Consider the following 19,667-nt stretch of genomic DNA (forward strand, 5'->3'; position numbering starts at 1 on the left):
GGCACAGTACCGAGGCATTTGGAAATAATTATTTTTGTCCACGTTTCCAATCTACATGGACTCAAACAGCTTAAATCATTAAGAATGTTAGTTTCAGTCACTAAACAAATGATATCAAACAGGCCCATTAATGTTTGCATCAATCACTTTAGATCAGAGAACAATAATATTGTTATCAGATAATACTTAATTAAATGATCCAATAGAGGCGATGTTTGCACGAGCAATGATCGAAAGTCACCAACTGCTCACATAAATCAAGCTGACCTTGACACTGCTTGATGCCTGGAGTCCTATTTTTCATGTACATGAGTTTGTAAGGTATAGCCTCTGCTCACTACATTGTGGAAATGTTCGATCAATCGCAATTATGCTGGAGGAAAGGATTCAAATATTTTGGCTGCTGTAATTTTATCTGAGTTTTGCATTTTTTTCTAACCTTGTCTGTTACATTGGACACATCATTGGTGTTCAAGGATTTCTTATACCCTGGATGCAAAAGTGTAAATTTTGCTAAACATTCTCGGAAACTTCAGACCTTGCAAGATGCCTTTCTCATTGTATGTGGGTCACTGTAGTGAGCATCTAAAACATAGAACTAAATCGGATGCTTCTCTAACTCAGTTTAACTCAGCTTGCTTGATAGCTGATTTAGAATAAACAGCAAATCCAGCAGCGTGGGCTCGACTTGTGCACCGGGTAGATTACTATTTAAGATACAACGTTATGGATCATAAAACATGTAATGTAATTTGGGATTGCTCCCAAAGATCAACTGATTAAAACGAAGATCCTTCACGGTTTGATGTCAAGTTTTGGCATGTTCTATCCACTCCAGGCTATTGCCTTGCAATTTGGTGCACCCCTTATTTTTTTTTGGTATTAACATTTTTCGCCACCTGATTTCTTTCAACTTGCTGAATGGAGGTTAATCACCCTGTTAATATCACCAGTATTAGCAGCTTGTTGGCTGTATAGGGTCTTTCAATTTCATTGCGTGATATTTTAGTGTGTTGTTGGGTTTGTGGGCTACCTAGATCCCTTGGCATCGTGGTAGCCCACAACCAGCAAAACTAATGTCCTTTGCAAACTTCCATGCAAGGACTGTAACAAACACTACATTGTACAAACAGACAGCAAACTAGCCACCAGGATACATTAACACCAAATAGCCACAAAATACATGCCCCTCTCTCATTAGTATCCTCACATACGGATGAGGAAGGACATCACTTCGACTCGGACAACATATCCATCCTCGGACAAGCCAAATAAAGGCACGCATGATAATTCCTAGAAGCATGGTATTCCAACCGCAACGCTATGAACAAAGACTTCGACATAGACCCCATCTACCACATCCTGAGAAAAAAAGAACAGGAAGTGATGGGGAAGTGGTCACACCTACGTTGCAGAATTAATTTAGATAGGTGAACGTCAGAAGAGAGAAAACTAATAGGCAGTGTGTGCAGGGATCTCCGGTGGCCGTTCTCTTCAGTGATAATTATGCCGCTTTGAATACTGTTGGTGTTGGGCGTACGGATCGGGGCAAGTCAAAGTCTCTGGCAATGAGCCTGTCTCTGCTGCTCAGAATGGAAGAGCAGAGAATAAAAGAGCAACAGTGAGAGGGAATTCAAGGATTAGCGGAACAGACAGGAGATTCTGTGGTGGTGAACGAGACTCCCAGATGGGATATTGCTCCCTTGGTGACAGGGCCAGAGATGTATGGTGATCGGGTCTACATGAAGGGGTGAGGTCGACCAGATGTCCTGGTACACATCAGTATCAATGTCGTAGAATTGAAAAGGGATTAAGGCATGAAAGGTGAATACAGGGAATTAGGTTCGAGGCTAAAAGGCAGGAACAGTAAACTAGTAATCTGTGGATTACTATTGGAGCCATGGGTGAGTGAGACAAGGAACAAACAGCGAGTGCAGCTCAACAGTGGCCGCAGAGCTCGTGCAGGAGGCAGAGATTCAGATATGTGGATCATTCGGATATCATCTGGGGAAGGTGCAACCAGGACAAGGAAGGCGGATTGTACCTGAAGTATAGAGGTAACAAAATGCTGGGCAAGATGTTTGCTAGTGTTCAAATAATATTGCACGGGATGGAAAGACAAAGGAATGTTTTGTTTTCCGGTGGCCTCTTGTGGTCCTGAAACCTGATTTAAGACCAACCTGCTGCCAACCTCCTCTGTACTCGAAGTACAATTTAGCTTCCCATCCCCCTGCTGAATTAGTTTACACACAGACAAAATGCATTTGCAAATTTACAGCCTCCACTGAGGAAATTTGTGCCCCTCTGGTTCAGATGAAGATAAACCGATTTGCAGAGAAACAACTCCCGGAGAAATAGCCCGAATTTTCCAGGACGACAGAACCCTCTCTCCTGTTCCATCCGAGCACCCACATGTTCAACTATTCGGTCTCCCTTTTCTCGCCTCGTTCGGAAGTAGCATGGGCAACACACCAAAGGTAACAACTCCCCTTGTCCTAGTTCAGGGCTTCCACTCTAGCTCCCAGAATTTCTGCTTTAAATCCCTATCTCTCCTCCAAACTGTGTCCTTGGTGTCTTTGTGGATCACGAGTAAGGGCTTTTCCACTTGTCCTACAAGTATCCTGAAAATACAATCAGAGACATGATGAAAAGTGGTACCTGGACGTTAACACACCAAACATACCTTCTGAGCAACAGGGACAGACTCTATGCCATCGACTTGTGCCCCATTGGTTACCCCGGTTAGTCATCCCCTGAAACAGTATCCGGAATGGGATGCATGTTGCTGAGGAGAACGGCCACAGGGGCTCCTTGCACTGCATGCCGGTTCCCTTTTCGTCGGTTGGCGGTGACACATCTACTTTCTTCTTGTACCTCAGGTGTGAGTCCCACCCTGTAACTCCTCTCACTAATGGCCTTTGTTGCTGACTGATCCCAAGTTCATCCAGCTACAGCTCCAATCTCCTAATGCGGTTTTCAATGAGGTGGAGTTGGGTGTACTTACCGCAGATACAATCAGCAGGGACACGAGTGGTGACATTTACGTCGGGAATTCTGCAGAAGGAACATTCAATTGCCTTTACCTCCATTGCCAGTACTTTAAATTCCCAACAAACTGACTGAAAATTAAAAGAACTTTAAAAAAGACGGATCACCTTATTAATCCGGCAGAGAAACATTTTATTTGGTTAGAGGAGGAAGATATGTGGGAGACACGACCCGAGTACTGTTCTGGGTAAAACAACCGCCCAAATATAAAGACTCAACTTATTCACAGTCCCGTGTCCAATCCTGCTGAGCGTGTGCTGTGCCTATACACGAGATGAGTTTTTAGAATTTTCTCCTACCTTCCCGTCGGGTCACTGGTACTTGCTGTCGCTCATCCAAATGGGATCGCAGACGAGAAAATGAACCCTTAACTCCTGGGGTAAGTTTTTAAACTCAATTCTTCCCTTCATGTCGGGACTTTGGTCCTCGATGTCGCTCTTCTCACTTTAACTGCCGTCGAGAAAATGAAGCGAACATTTTAAGACTCAGCTAGCCTTCCTGTTATCTCTACCACCAACTGTGATAACTTTGTAAGACACGGATTTCATTTTTATAATTCATGCAAAGTCTGTTTAATCCACCTATTGCTTTCCACGTGACAAACAATTCTATCCTGAATTGTTAACCAAAACAGTCTGTATTTTCTGGTTTTAACTTTGAAACATCTCTTGAATAACTCAGTTGCCGTAGTCCACTTTCTGGTACATCCCCCACGTCTAAGTAACACCGACATTTAGTTTCCAATGAACCTTGCCGTCTATTTTTTGAAGGTCCTGCAAAGAATCTCATCTGGAACGCGCTTGTTGTCAACTTTACACACACCATTCTATCTATCAATTCTTTCTCATCAAATGTCAGTCCTTGATGTCACATGATTTCTTTCAGTCACCATTTCCTGTTTTGTATATCCGTCTTTCAAAAATCGTCTCTTTACACTTCATACAAGCTGAAAGGTTGTTCCTTATAATGTTCCTTATAATGAAACTGAACCGATGCAATTAGGAAAACACGAAATTACACAAAGCATAATTCTATTTACATGCCAAGCACTAAACACCCTTTTAAGTGTAGGTTACATTCCGGATAAAATGTAAATCCATCCTGAAGCAAAACCCAGCAAAAAATTAAACTGATATTCTAATTGTAACGGAATATCTGTATTGATCCTTATACCCGCATAAATATTATTTCAAACCGTCTCCCCAAATCTAATGTTGAAATTGATATTTCAACAAAATAAAACAGGAATCCTATTTGTGAATTTATTTAAAACAAAAATTATCAAACCTCCTCCCAAATCCACATGGACCTACAAAATAATTATTTTCTTTATCTAGCTGGCAAGTTTAAGTCTATATCAAAAATATTGCTAAATTTGGAAATCAACCAAATCTCTACCTGTACTAATAAACCTGGTGATCGCTTTGCAGATACTACTTGCAGCCCTAATATATAACAATAATCGTAGTTCAAAATTTGTGAGAAGATTTGTAGCTCGGGTGTTCATTGTTGTTGTTCTGTTCACCGAGCTGGGAATTTGTGTTGCAGACGTTTCGTCCCCAGTCTAGGTGACATCCTCAATGCTTGGGAACCTCCTGCGTTGTTTGTGTTGTTTCCTCCGTCTATGAATGTCAGAAGAAACAACACAGAAGCGCTTCACAGGAGGTTCCCAAGCACTGAGGATGTCACCTCGACAGGGGACGAAACGTCTGCAATACAAATTCCCAGCTTGCCGAACAGAACCACAACATAAACCTAGATTTCACCAAATGTGAACTAATCGCTTCAGCGATTGATACATATGTCTGACTCTCAGAGCAAAATGAGACTTTTGTACAATGTATCATTTGGCAATTAATTAAATCAATGCAACTTGATGATTTCACGCATCAGGCTGTCGTATTTTTGAAGGATTGTGTGGAGGTACCCGATAACAGATGTGGTGGGGTTGCAGATGGAGACATTACAAATTGTCTGTGTTTCACTTCCTAAGGTGACCACACTGCACACCTTGCTCCCCTCAACACCATCCACTCCCGTCGTCTATTCATTCTCTCAGGGAATGGCAGCGTATGACATATAATTCTACATGAATCCCTTTCCAGTTGAAACAACTGAGATGAAATCCATGTGTGTAGAAAAGCAGTGTGGACATATGTCGTGACGGCGCTGAGGTGAACAATTCTAAACAGAAAAGCTGGGGTTTTGAGAAGAGGTAGCAGCAGGACAGATAGAGGGCAATTGCATCGATGTTTATGGTTAAGTCCTAAATTAGTTCGAGATTTAAAATGAATGACTGAGATTCAGGTGTTGAAACAATATTTCTCCAACCAATGTTTAGTATACTTGCAAAGGAGAGAGATGACTGAAAATATTATCGTTCCCATCTGCTGCTTCTCTGGTCACGTGATCGTACCAGAGTAATTCAATCTCAAGCCTGACGTTTACTTCAAATTTCAATTGTTAAGGACACGAGCAGACCAGATCCCAGCCGCCCCACACCCATCCCCACCGGCATCCATATCCAAAGGTACATTATTGGAAGAGGAAAAATCTTTACGCTTTCTTTCTAATGCCTCGATGGGCCTATTATGCATCTTTCAGCAAAATATGCTTGGTTTTCATTGCACAGTTAAAATACATGAAAGAAGACGTTTTTGTTTCCTATTGACAGACTTAATAATTTGGCGTAGTATTCGATGACTGGTCGTCAATTGTTTCAATAAAAGACATCGTCCCATAAAAACACCTGTTGCGAAGTCAATTCAAAACCACAATTATCATTGTCACATGCTGTCTCTCTCTTGTCCAAGAGAAAGAAAAACGGTAAGAAGCATTCTCCTCCTTAATGAATCATAAAATGAAGCCTCAATGAGGTACAAGAGGATGGAAGATTTTCTCTAAATTTGCAAAGGTACTGCTGACCCAAAATCGTATTTCTGAACAGATAATCTTTCAAAGGAGGCATTTCAGAGAAGGTTCACTGGGATGAACCCTGGTACTGAGGGATTGTTTTGTAGACAATGGCTAAACAGTTTGGGAGTTTCCTCCTTGGAATTCAGAAGAATGAGAGGCGATCTCATTGAAATATATTAAGCCACCTTACATGGTCAATGCTGGGAATATGTTTCCCCTTTTGGGGAAATATAAGCCAAGAGTGCACTGTTTCAGAATGAAAGTGTGCCAATTGACGTCAGAGATGAGGAGGAATGTCTTGCCTCAGAGAGTCGTGGGTCTCTGGGACTCTTTGTTACAGATAGTTGGAGTGCATGTATTGTGTATTTCTAAGGCTGAATTAGATTTTGATAAATATATGTATCAAGGCGTTAGGGTAATGTTATGGAAATGTATGTGAGGCATGTTGAATCAAGTATGATTAAATGAAAATTCAGAGTGAGCTGGGCAGTGGATGGTCTATTCACATTTTGTATGTTCTAATAGTTCTTCTATATTGAAGTAACCATTTTTCTATTTACATTTTTCGTGTCATAAACTTCTTTACTGAATTTAAAGGAAATCTGTGGCCCATATTAACTTTTTTTTAGTGAGTTACCATTGAGTTAAGCACTAAAGGACAAGAAAGAAACAGAACACGTACCTGCATCTTTGGAGAGAAATAATGGTTAAGTTTACAGTTCCAGTGACCTTTCCTCAGAACTGTCCTGCAGCTATTCTCGATTTACTTACCGATTTTCAACATCTGCATTTCTTCCGGGTTGGACATGAACTAGCCAGTCAGCTGTCACTTCCGCATCTGGCATTACCAGTCATAGCATCAACAGTCATCAAACAGACATCTGGGTGTCTTTGTTCAGCAGACCCCGAAAGTGAGCATGCATGTAAAAGAAGCAGTTCAGAAGGCAGACTTCATGTTAGTCTTTAACACAAGATTGGATTATCAGAGCAAAGGTGTCTGGATTAAAGAGAACAGAACACTCATAAGACCGCACGTGGTGTATAGTAAACAGTTGTCTTTCCTTGCCTCAAGATGGGGCGATTGGAATATCTGTATTTAGAAGTATTTGGCAACATTTATGAAAATACCGAAATTTTTAAAATGAATGTTAGTACGTGCAAGAATGTTTTTTCCCCGATTGTGTGGCTAATATTATAGCACTTCCCCAGAAGAAAAGAAAACAATTTAGGAGTGAGATAACGAGAAACTTCCTCAGTAAGATGATGATGAATCTTTGAAATTCTCTGCCACAGATCTCGAATTAATAATGATGTCAAAGAAGATATGAAGCACCGAACGGCTATGCTTTGGAACATCAGAGACGGTTTCACATTGCTGGCAGCTAAATCCAGCCAAATACACCATACATTTCTTTGTTGTCTGAACAACTGTTGGCCACTCATTTTTTCATTAGCTCACCCAAAGTGTCAGGCTTCACCTTGGAGCCTTAAACCTTGGGTTTTCGTTTCCACATTAACCTGAAGTTACATGGTTCATTCATTTTCATTCATAAACAGAGCTCCATATTTGGGATGCTCAGGCTTTAGCCACACTCGCGTTTTACAGACAGCACATTCACCTATTACATCAGTATTTCATTCCTCAATCCCCTACACATCGTTTTATTCTGTAGCAGCGGGAGTTGGGTTGAACACACTTAACTGAACTTGTTTGTTTAGTAACTGTGACTAATGCCAGTACTCGTCGATCCTAATTCGGTTCCTTCGGGTGTACTTCACCTATTAATAAGTGGCATCACTCGATTTGTTCTCTCATCGTGTCAGTAACTTCAACACCTCTGGTACGAACAGTGATGAGTGACACCAGACGTCGAGAGTGTGAGAAATAGAGACGGAGAGATATTGCAGGTTGGAATTGGAAAATGACAGATTAGAATGGTGCAACTATACATAAGAATCTGGCAATGAGAGGTTGGACAGATGTAGCATTAGATTCGACTCAAAGGACAACAGATTTTAAAGCAATACAATGGATTGGAATATCACAACTACCGTTTTGAATGGTACACCAATCGATTGGAATGATATAATAGATTGGAATAGGACGACAACACTTCAAAATGTGACAATAAATTGGAATGGTACAAACATAGGAAGGGGTTTCGTTGAGACGTTGCATTTCTTCGATAATTGTGTTGATCGGATGTCACTGAATCATCGTATTCGAACGTTCCTTCGGATGATTCAATTCATTTATTATCCCATTCTTGCTATTGTTGCAGTGCCTGGTAAGTACTTTCCACTTCAATACAATGTAATACTTATGGTATATCCCTTGTTGCAGTGATTTTCATTCTTTTCTGTTGTTCAATCTACAAATCATTGATTGCAGTCTGACAACGCATGAAATGTACTGTCTTACAATTGCTGTTTCTACTCTCCTCTATGTCAGGCTGTTACATTTTTAATCCTCGCTACCTTTCAGTCTTACTGACGACTCACTGATTAAGTACCATATATTCACTGACTTCATACCGATGCAGTTGTTATACTTGGGCGATTTAATCTATCATCTTTGTTTTCATTACAAGTAGCATTGTAATGGCCCAGTAGTATTTGCCCAATCATTCACTTCCATTAGGGTAACATGTCTTAGATAGTACCTACCTCCAAAATGCATTGGCCCATAAGTATCCCCTGACATGCCTCATCGCTCAACAATGGTCATATGTTCCTGAGGTTTCATTTCGTTCTTTCCAAGAACAAACAGAAAGCCTTAGAGCAGCCCAACAGCTCTGATAATATTTCGATCAAGAAACATAACTGACGATTCCATTTCGATATAATGAGTCCTCCAGATTTAATAAAGATCTCTTAAGTCATTGCATGCATTTTTACACAGTAGTATGAACACTGAAGACTTCTTTTATCTTAAGGTACGTCCCACTTACACAGGAGTACAGGAATAACGAGCCAGAGGAAACGATTGAGCTTTGGGGCTGTCCTGCAGTGCAAATAGTAAATTGAAGACAGAGTTAATGTTCAATATTTTAAGCTGGGTTACAATTGTGTGCATCACTTTTACTCTGTCCATAATCTGCATTAATACAGGTGTGTTCGGTAATTATCAAGTGGAAGCCTTTTTCTTTTCAAACCCAAACTGATCAGAAAACTATTGCATGTAAAAGGTGGGTCACAAATTCACACTAACTGACCTCTGTGTGACATTCCAAAAATCAAGCTGAGCTCCTGTAATTTATAGCATGATGCAAAATTCGTTGAAACTATCAGAAACATTTATTAAATATAATCTCATATTACTATTCCATGTTCTATGTATGGAATGACAATAGATAGATACATCAAATAAGGTAAGCATTGGTCCAAACTTTCGCAACCATGAGTACTGAATGTCATCTGCACATCGCAATGCGTCTTCAGTATGTCTGATAGTATTAAGACAAGATATTTTTAATTCATTTTTTGTTTTCCTCACAGCTAATGTAGTAACCGTTGTGATCTTGTCCAGGAAAAATTGCGGTATCTCACAAAGTGTCACTCACTATCTGATGACGATGGCAGTGGCAGACCTCCTGGTTTTAATCATTGATCTCATGCTGCGACACATTCCATTTGTCTATAAGGAAGAACATCATTTCTTAGAAGGTATCCTTGCATGTAATATCCACGCTGTCCTGCTTTATGCAGCCACTGACTGTAGTGTCTGGTTCACCGTCATTTTCACCTTTGATCGTTTTGTGGCCATTTGTTGCCCAATTCTTAAAGTTAAATATTGCAGTGTGAAAATGACGGCTGTGGTTCTGGGCACAGTGACTGTATTGAGCTGCTCGAAGAATATTTTCTGGTATTTTATGTTTACAGATCACTACTTCCTGAGGAACAGACCCTGGTTTTGCTGGCTGAAAGGTGATATCAGGTTTTCTCCGACGTGGGGGGCAATTGAGTTATGTCATTACACATTAACGCCGGGACTTGCCATTATTCTCGTTCTGCTTCTCAATTTGTTAACTGACAAACACATTACAATGACCAGCAAAGTTAGAAGGAGGCTCCACATTCAGAGGACAAATAAGAGCACCAGAGATCCAGAGATGAAGAGTCGAAGGAATTCACAAATTTTGTTGTTTCTTGTCTCAGGGAATTTTCTACTGTCATGGTCAGTATTAACAGTTTATTCCACGAATTGGAGGATAGGAGTTTTAGGTTACCCATCCCTTTCTGCACCCATTTATGTCATGAAACTAGGTTACATGCTCCAAATGCTTAGTTGCTGCACAAATAGTGCAATTTATGCTGTGACACATGCTAAGCTCAGAGAGGAGTTGAAGATTTTATTGAAATATCCCTTTACTCCAATTATTAAATGTGTTAAACATTGAGAGTGAATAACTATACCGTCAGAAATCCCTGCTGCGTCAGTTGCCCTGCAATCCACACGCCTGGTGTCTGATTTTCAGACACCTTTGAACCAAGGTTATGTTGAGGACTTTTGCTGTGTTGTTTTTGTCTTTCTGCTCTGTGAGCCTATATTGGTGCATTTCTCCCCTGAATGTCTTTACAAAAGCGGAGAGGGGGTGTCTGCCTATGTACATCATCATATGTTTAAGAAAACCAATAGATAGAGGAGAGGTTCCAGTGAACGCTGAGCGAAGAAGAAAGGATGATGACAACATGACGAAATGCCGTCCAGTTTGAAGATGAAAAATACGAAAATAAACCTGGCTCTTGAACATAGTTAATACAATAGCAAACCCCTGAACGCACATTTGGTTAGATAGGACTGCAAAAAAAAAGTGAAACGCTAACGCGGTGAATAAGCTGAAAGGCGCTTTTAAGGACACATTTTGTAACTCTCAAAAAAGAATACTTTTCACTGAAACGATCTTTAAAGGGAAGGGTGAACCATTCGTGAATAATTATGGAAGTAAAGAATCGTATCAAGGTGAATGAAACTGTCAATACTGTGATGCTGTCGGGGAGTAGTTTTTTTTTTAAAAAGAACCAGCAATGGATGATTTTACAATAAGCGGAGAATGCAGAATAAAAGTCTGAAGTAACAAGAAGTGCTTCGAGAAGAAGCGAGTAAGAATTTATATAAGGGTGGGTAAAAAGATGAGAGCAGCTGAAGGATTCCTGAATGAACGGATCTCGTAAATTAACAATGTTTAAATAGAAAATTGTGCGTATATAGATCAAACGATTTGTATCTCTCATAGAAGAAGACATTAGGAATGATTCAAAATCCGGAACTAAAGCAGGTGCAGGGATTAAAGATGGAAAATAATCTTTGTACAATCTGCGAAAAACGTGTACTGTGATGAAGTACATATACTGCAAGGGTGTTGGGGAAAGAAGGGGGATAGCGCTTTGCAATGATTCCACCTTGAATAGTCAATGCAGTTACTGTGGCCCAATTGAATTCTGTCTGTGCTGCAGCAATTCTGTGATTAGTCTGGGCTCCAAATGTGATCTCGGTCCTGACACATGGTTATTTGAAATGCATAATGTTGAAAGAAGTAACAGCTAATGTCTTGGAAGATTATGTACAATTTTGCTGATTTCCATTTTTTGGAAGGTCCCATTTGATCACAAAACCATAGCATCAGACATTACGCATCTTCAAAGAAATTCAGTTTAATGGGCTAAATCAGGCAAGATATCAAATCAAATCCGCGGAGTGCTCCGTGTGTTTTACGTGGGTAGCTAGGCTCATTTGAAGTGTCCCGGACCAAGATGTGTGCAGAAAATGTCCCCAGTTGCAATTCGTGGAAATCTGGGGTTTGGACCAGGAATGGCGGCTGGGAACAATTTGAAGTTACACGAAGATGAGGAACTCATAGATATTAAGTATTGGAAGATAGGCTCACAGCAGTATAAAACACAGCACGCAGGAAGAGAACAGATGGCCATTACGCAGATTATGAGGATTGAGAAGGAAATGCAGGAATCCACTGTCTTCATACCTTTAAAAGCAGACACTGCACTTTGCATATTGATGAGGGCAATGGCCTCTGAGGGGAAAGCATCAACAGCCAATTGTCAGACACCTCCACATGCTCTGCTGCACAGTGGAATATCAAAACCTGTCGAAATACAAAATAATTCAATTATAAGAAGAACAGATGGATATTTCTGTGACAACAAACATGGATAGTATTAGTGCAAGGATCAGGGAAGTTTCTGAACGGGTATTTAACCTCCTGGAATGGGAGGAAGAACAGGCAGTCGACGTGATATGCATTCACATCAACGAAATCCGTGCAAGAAAGAAGGGCAAGATATAAAATGCAAAATGTTGGCTGTTGGGAAGGAGGCTAAAAAGTCGGACTTCAATAGTAATGATTTCAGGATTAATAGCAGGGCAATATTCAAGTGGTAAGGAAAAAGAAAACAGGATATATCAAACCAATACGTGACAAAAGAGTTCGTGTGAAAGGGACGTTTTCAGATTCCTCCAGCATTAGGAGTCCTGGTGGAGTTGCGACAAGTAGGAACTGGATTGAGTCTACCTGGTCAGAACCAGGACTGATGCCTATGCGGGAAGATTAGGGTTTGAGGCTCGGGATGGTTTAAAATAATTTGGCAGCGATGTGGGAAGCATGAAATCAATTGAAGCGGAGCCACGTAAAGCAGCAAACGACATAAAGGAGGGCAGCAGTAATAGAGCAATAGGCAGAGCAATCATGGCTCATAATCTAAAAAGGGCGATGTCAAAAATAATGGGAATGGGACACGTAAAAGGCAAACCTGAAGACATTGAACCTGAAGAGAGAAACAGCCAAAATAAAGTCATTAGATTAACCACACGAAGAAATCCAATGCAAATGATATCATTGGGATCATGGATATGGCTGCAGGATGACCGGGGATAGGAAATGATCATCCAGGACAAATATATCAATTAACTAATTTGAGAACAGGACACATTAGCGTGGGCATTACTCAATGAGAAATAAATAAGTGGTTATATCGTTCTGAGTGATCCCTGAGTGACGGGTGAACATTATGCGATAGTATTCTTCATTATGAGTTGATTCTGAGACGTGAACCCTGAATCTAAATAAGGGAAAATATGATGGGCTGTGGTGTGCGTTCGCTGTGAAAAATTCGGAAATAAAAAGGATGACGATGAATAAGCAACAAGTATTCAATTACTGACGACGTGAACTGCAGAAATGGCGAGGAACAAAAATGGAAGGAAAATCGGGACCACGCCAGTTCTTATGACAGAAGTTAGAGATAGCATTCTCGGAGGCACAGTGCTTCAACGGTTAGCACTGTTGCCTCCCAGCACCAATTTCCCAGGGTAGATTCAAGCCTCGGGCGAATGTCTGTGTGGATTTTGCACATTCTCCACATGTCTGAGTGGGTTCCCTCTGGAAGCTCGGGTTCCCTCTCACAGTGCAAGCATCTTCATGCAAGGGAAATTGGCCATGCTCAATTGTCCACAGTGATGGCTGCATTGATCAGAGGGAAAGGGATCTGTGTGAGTTATCTTTGCAGTGTCGGTGTGGACTTGTTGGGCCTAAGGGCCTGGTTCTACACTGTAGGGAATCAAATCGTTTCATGCAATGAAGGAGGCATTTAAATTTTTAGGAAAGGCAGTCGATTCGGAAATTGTTTGGCAATAAAACCAAGTTGGAGCAAGGGATCAATTAAAAAGGGGGAAATATGGAATGTGATTAAATTCACTGGGAACATAATAACAGGTTGTAGAAGTGTGCATCAGCATATAAAGCGACAATGTTCAGTAAATAATCAATCAACGTCGCTCATCATCATACTAGTCATGAGTGAAGGATAGTGGTTACATCTTTTAAGGATGAGACAACGAGCAATTCCTTCATCTGGACACTGATGGGCTTGTGGCATTCCTTAAGGTAGATACCGCCTGAGCTCATAGATATGCCATCCATGAAGGAATGAGCGGCAGAACACTTACAAAATAACCATGAAGTTTTGTGCAGTTTGCAAGATTGATGAAAAGTGCATCTTGTTTCAAAACTTTATTGACAAAATAACACAACAGTTTAGTCAAATGGGGTGGGGTGGGCAGCAAATGAAATTATGAAATGAAAAGTGTGCAAAAAGTTGCCAAAGAATCGGCGTGGTCCCGATTTTCCTTCCATTCTTGTTCTAGGTCGGAACATACCATTTCTGTAGTTCGCATAGTCAGCATTTCAATATTTGTCCATGGTCATCCTTTCATTTCACAATGTTTCACAGCTAACTCACACCATTGTATGTTCCCTTAATAAGTTTCAGCATCCACTTCTCAGAATCAACTACTGACCCCCTGACATAATGAGGAATAATCTCGCATAATGTTCACTGTTCACCCAGTGATCTCTCAGAACGATATAACTAATTATTCCTTTCTCTTTGAGTAATGCCTAGGTCAACGTGTCCAGTTCTCAAATTATTTAAATGACATATTGGTCAGGAAAATCTAACGATTTACAAAAATGTGGCTAATTTTATTTTTCAATCCAATTAAGAATTCGAAGTTCTTGGGTTCATCTGTTAATATACATAGCGGTTTGACCAAATAAAGAAAGATTCGGAACAATAGATTATCCTGAGATCATCAAACTCCAACCACTTTTGAACCATGAGGACGTCACCGTTACATATTGAGAAATTGGATAACAGGGATCACGTGGGGAAATCGACTTTAGAAACAAAGCTAAATCGCATAATGTTCAGCTGTATGGTGCACAAAGTGAGAGCTGACGACAATTTTGGGCACTTTAATCACAGAGGAGATGGTTGCATTGGAGGTTGTTCCGAAAAGGCTCATGAGGGTCATTTCTGGGGCGAAAGGAATTTCATAATCGTATTGTCAAAAGATGAGAAGATATATTAACGAAACGTAAAACAAAATCAATAAAACATTTGAAAGGGTCAATTCTGTGTTTTTTTTGTCTTTGCAAGAGAAGGTACAAATCAAGGATAGACTACAAAATAAATCATCATCCTTTCAACAAGCAATAAGAAGGGGTATCCTTATTTGAGAAGGTCGTCAGACTCTGTAATTATTTCCCGGGGGCAGTGGACACTCGATAATTATAGATATTGGGTGCAGGTACAGAACAATCACTGGAAAGGAACTGAGTGTTATGAAGGGTCAGACAGAAATGTGCATTGACACTACAAACAGATCGACAACCAAGCAAGAAATATAACTGGCTCAGTGGTCTAGTGTGCTCCAGATACTTGAAATCCTCTTTTGTTGCTGTATGCCCAATTTCTATTTGCCTATTGCTCCGTATCCCTTTCTTTGTCCAAGCCTTTCCTGAAAGTGGCTCCTCTTCTTGTTTTTTTTAAGTTCCCCAGTTGTGATGACATTAATCGCCTTCCCATTCTAGACGGTCCTGCAATCCATTGACAACGCGGGCTGGCAGGATCCATTAGTAGACAATGAGGTACTCAGATGTTGCGAATTTGTCAGCAAAAGCCGTAAGTGAAGGAAAATACAACGAATTACATGGGACTTGTGCAGGAAATCGTTACAAAGAAAGTGAAGCTTCCAAACTATGTCCAGAAAAATGCTTTCACTTCAGAGTGAGAACTTTACATGTGAAATGACAAACCAGGAATATAGTCGAGATTGCAAAAGCCTGTAATACCCACATGACAACAAGCTGATCGCGTTCTTTCCATGACGATCAGCTTGGAAACAAGGCGATCACGCTTCCCGGTTGCCCGATAGTGATATTAGTGATATTAGTGATTGAAGACTGGAAGCTAAGTGTTAAAGCTGCATTACTTGTGGTGTGTGCCCTAACAGAGCTGGATGAATTGTTGTTTCACCTCTCCCAACTTCTGGAGATCTTGCATTTCAGTTCTGATGAGGGGAGGACGACAAACCACACATTTGTATTTTCTTATGTCAAGGCAGATGAAGACAACCGCCACACCCACCCACGAATAAGATTTTTTTCACTTCAAATAAGTATTTATGTCAAGGGAGTAATTATTGCAGTGTGAATTCTGTGAGGAGCATCCTTGTGTTGATCTATCTTTTGTGTTTGGGACCAATTATATTCTGAGTAGTTGTGGCAGCGACGGAAAAGTATCAGCGAGCTTGCGGTATCAGAGTGATCATGTGACGGTGTCGTCATGTCAGGATCTAGTCCTATCTGGGTTATTCACGTCAGGAGGTTAGTCATGTCATGGACAGTTTGATCGGAATAGGCGTGCCAGTGGTTCATGCTGACAGGGATGAGTCATATCCGTTCGTCGAGGGTAGTTGCGTTGTAGGTAATTGCTTCTTGAAGATAGTCAATTTAAAGGATAGACGTGTGCAGGTATTTGTGTCAGTATATAGTGAAATTGTGTTAAATTCGCGAAAATTGTGTTCGGGATGGCACTTTGTGGGGATCATCAACTCAGCAGGACACATGTCAAGGGATAGTCACCTCAGAGCATAGTCATGTCAGGGGCAATTATGATGAGTTATGTACATTAGGGTTGCCCTGTCTATGGGCAGTCGTGTCAGGGGCACTCATGTTATGGGCAGTCTATTCAGCGTGACAGTTATTGTGGATAATTATGAAATAGGGCAGTCATGCACTGTTTATTAAAGATAGCTGCTTAGACATAGCTCTATAAGGGGTCGTCATTTCAGTGAGAGTCGGATCGGAGGAATCAGGTTGTGGGTTATTTATATTTGTAGGTAGAAGTGTCAAGGTTATCTGGGTTGTAGTCGAGCATGCCCGGAGGTAATTCCGTCAAGGATAGTTGTGTAAGGTGACATTTCTGTTGGTATGCAGCACTGTCAGGGTTGAGCAGTAAATTAAGGGGTGTAGCTTTGTCAGCCAGCAGCCGTGTGAGAAGGTAGTCATGTTGGGGAATATTCTTGCCAAGGAATTTTTTGGATGAGCGTAGTATTCTCATTAGGTAAGTAAGTTGGGAGGTCAGACCTGTCAGAGAATGGACATACCGAAGGGAAGTCATATCAGACCATAGTAATGAGTGATTTGATAGTTGCCTCAGAATACTTCTTTGGGGGAATATCAATGTCGAGGTACATCATGTGCACAGTAATGGTTTTACAGGGTTGTCACATCAGCAGATAGTTGTGATGAGGCAACAATATTTGGGAGTAGTCTTGTTTGGAACGTAATCTCTGGAGAGGAACAGGTCGTCCGATTGGTGATTTGGCTTTCAGTCATTTCTGTCTGGGTGAAATATGAGTCAAATCAGAGAGAGGGAGTTCTCCATATTCTGCTTCTGCAAAGTGAATTCATAATACTAAAATTTCAAGCGTATGAATGAAAACAGGTTTTGAATAATTTCTGCCTCTCCTGCGGTGACAGAATACAAGACCAACACTAAAGACATCTCTGTTCCAGTATCCACGTTCATATTGCTTCTCTTACTTTATGTTGTCTCTCTTCAGTCTAACATCCAAAAAACAAATCAGTGCACAACTTGTTCCATTTCATCTCGAGACTGACTAATAATGACGTACAATTTGTGTGTCTTACTTTAATCCTTCAAAGACAGTTGAATGATTTTGATGGTGTTAGTCCATCATTCAGCTTAGATTTGTTCCCGTCAGCCGTTTCATGTTCGCATAGCATTGACGTTGACTTTCTAAATTGGGAAAGGTAAAGAGCGGAAACTTTGGTTTCTCTGTGAATTTGAATGGAGCGCAGATTCGCCAGAATGCTTGCTGGATAGCAAGTTGCAAATGGCGAGAAAGTGAATTACCATAGGTTGTGTACCTATAATTTAGAAAATCTGAAATGATTGAAGTATATAAGAGAAAAAAATAGACCTGTTGAAATAGAGAAAGAGAAAAGAAGTTCGGAGAAACAATCTCTCCCTTTCAGAACTACTTTTGTGACGTGTTTCTTTCACCACCATTACCGGCTGCTTTTCCTTTTGCCATTGCCTCTGCACCAATCATGGATTGTCTTTCTGACTTTGCCTGAAGAAATTAACAAAAGGCATTTTTGAATATGTTTTAACTTGTAAGAAATTACACTGGATTCAGACATTAACTCTGCATTCCCACTCTACGGACGCTTCTAAATCTGCTGACCTTAATAAAAAGGCACAGCTATATCCACCAGATGTCCAACACTATCACAACGTCAGAAAAAAAAAGTGCTGCTCTATATCTTGGGGTTAAATGGCATCTGACTCTTTTTTAACGAAACAGGAGCTCAAAATACCTGCCCGAGTGGGCATACTAAAATGCATACCTAAAATGTGGAAGTGGAATATCTGGCAGAGAGAAATCTGCTAGTCACAGGTGAGGTGATGGAAGATTGGAGGTTGACAAATGAGGTGCCACTGTTTAAGAATGGCGGTAAAGATAAGTCAGGAACGATAGACCGGTGAGCCTGACCTTTGTGTTGGCAAGTATTTGGACGGATTCATGAGGGACAGGACTGATTCAGGATAGTCAACATGGCTTTGTGAGTGGGAAATCATGTCTCACAAATTGATTGAGTTTTTTGACGAAGTAACAAAGAAGATTGATGAGGGCAGAGCAATAGATGTGGTCGATATGGACTTCAGTAAGGCGTTAGACAAGGTTCCCCATAGGAGACTGATTAGCAAGGTTCTATCTCATGGAATACATGGATACAGAACTGGCTCAAAGGTAGAAGGTTGTGGTGGAGGGTTGTTTTTCAGACTGGAGGCCTCTGACCAGTGGAGTGCCACAAGGATCTGTGCTGGGCTCTCTTTTTGACATTAACATGAATGATTTGGATGCGAGATGAGATAGAGATAGTAGGTTTGCAGATGACGCGAAAATTGAGGGTGCAGTGGACAGCGAAGGGAGTTACCTCAGGTTACAACTAGGTGGGCCAATGGGCTGAGGAGTACTAGATGACGTGTAATTCAGATAGAAGCGAGGTGCTGCATTTTGGGAAAGCAAATCTTAAGAGGACTTATACACTTGATGGTAACTTCCGAGGGAGTGTTGCTGAACAAAGTGACATTGGAGTACAGGTTTATAGCAACTTGGATAGATAGGATTGTGAAGAAGGTGTTTGGTATGCTTTCGTTTATTGGTCAGAGTGCTGAGTACAGGAGTTGGGAGGTTATGTTGCGGCTGTACAGGACATTGGTTAGGCGTCTGTTGGAATATTGTGTGCAAATCTCGTCTCCTTCCTATCAAAAATATGTTGTGAAACTTGAAAGGTCCAGAAAAGATTTACAAGGATGCTGCCAGGGTTGGAGGATCTGAGCTATAGGAAGAGGCTGAACAGGCTGGGTATGTTTTCCCTAGAGCGTCGGAAGCTGAGGGATGACCTCGTAGAGGTTGACAAAATTATGAGGGGCATGGATAGGATAAATAGACAAAGTCCTTTCCCTGGTTTCGGGGAGTCCAGAACTAGAGGGCATTGGTTTAGTGTGAGAGGGGAAATATATTGGGGAAAGTCATCTTTTTCATGCAAGTGTAGTACGTGTAAGGAATGAATTTCCAGATGATGTGGTGGAGAGTGGTACAATTGCAACATTTAAGAGACATTTTAATGGGTAGATGAATAGGAAAGGTCTGCAGGGATATGGGCCGGGTGCTGGTAGGTGGGACTAAATTGGGTGGCGATATCTGGTCGGCGTGAACGGGTTGGACCGAAGGGTCTGTTTCCATGCTGGACATCTCTATGACACTAAGACTCTATTTGCAAACTGTCCAAGGAAGGATATATGGTAGA

The sequence above is a fragment of the Hemiscyllium ocellatum genome, chromosome 13 (assembly GCF_020745735.1).
Source record: "Hemiscyllium ocellatum isolate sHemOce1 chromosome 13, sHemOce1.pat.X.cur, whole genome shotgun sequence".
NCBI lineage: Eukaryota > Metazoa > Chordata > Chondrichthyes > Orectolobiformes > Hemiscylliidae > Hemiscyllium > Hemiscyllium ocellatum.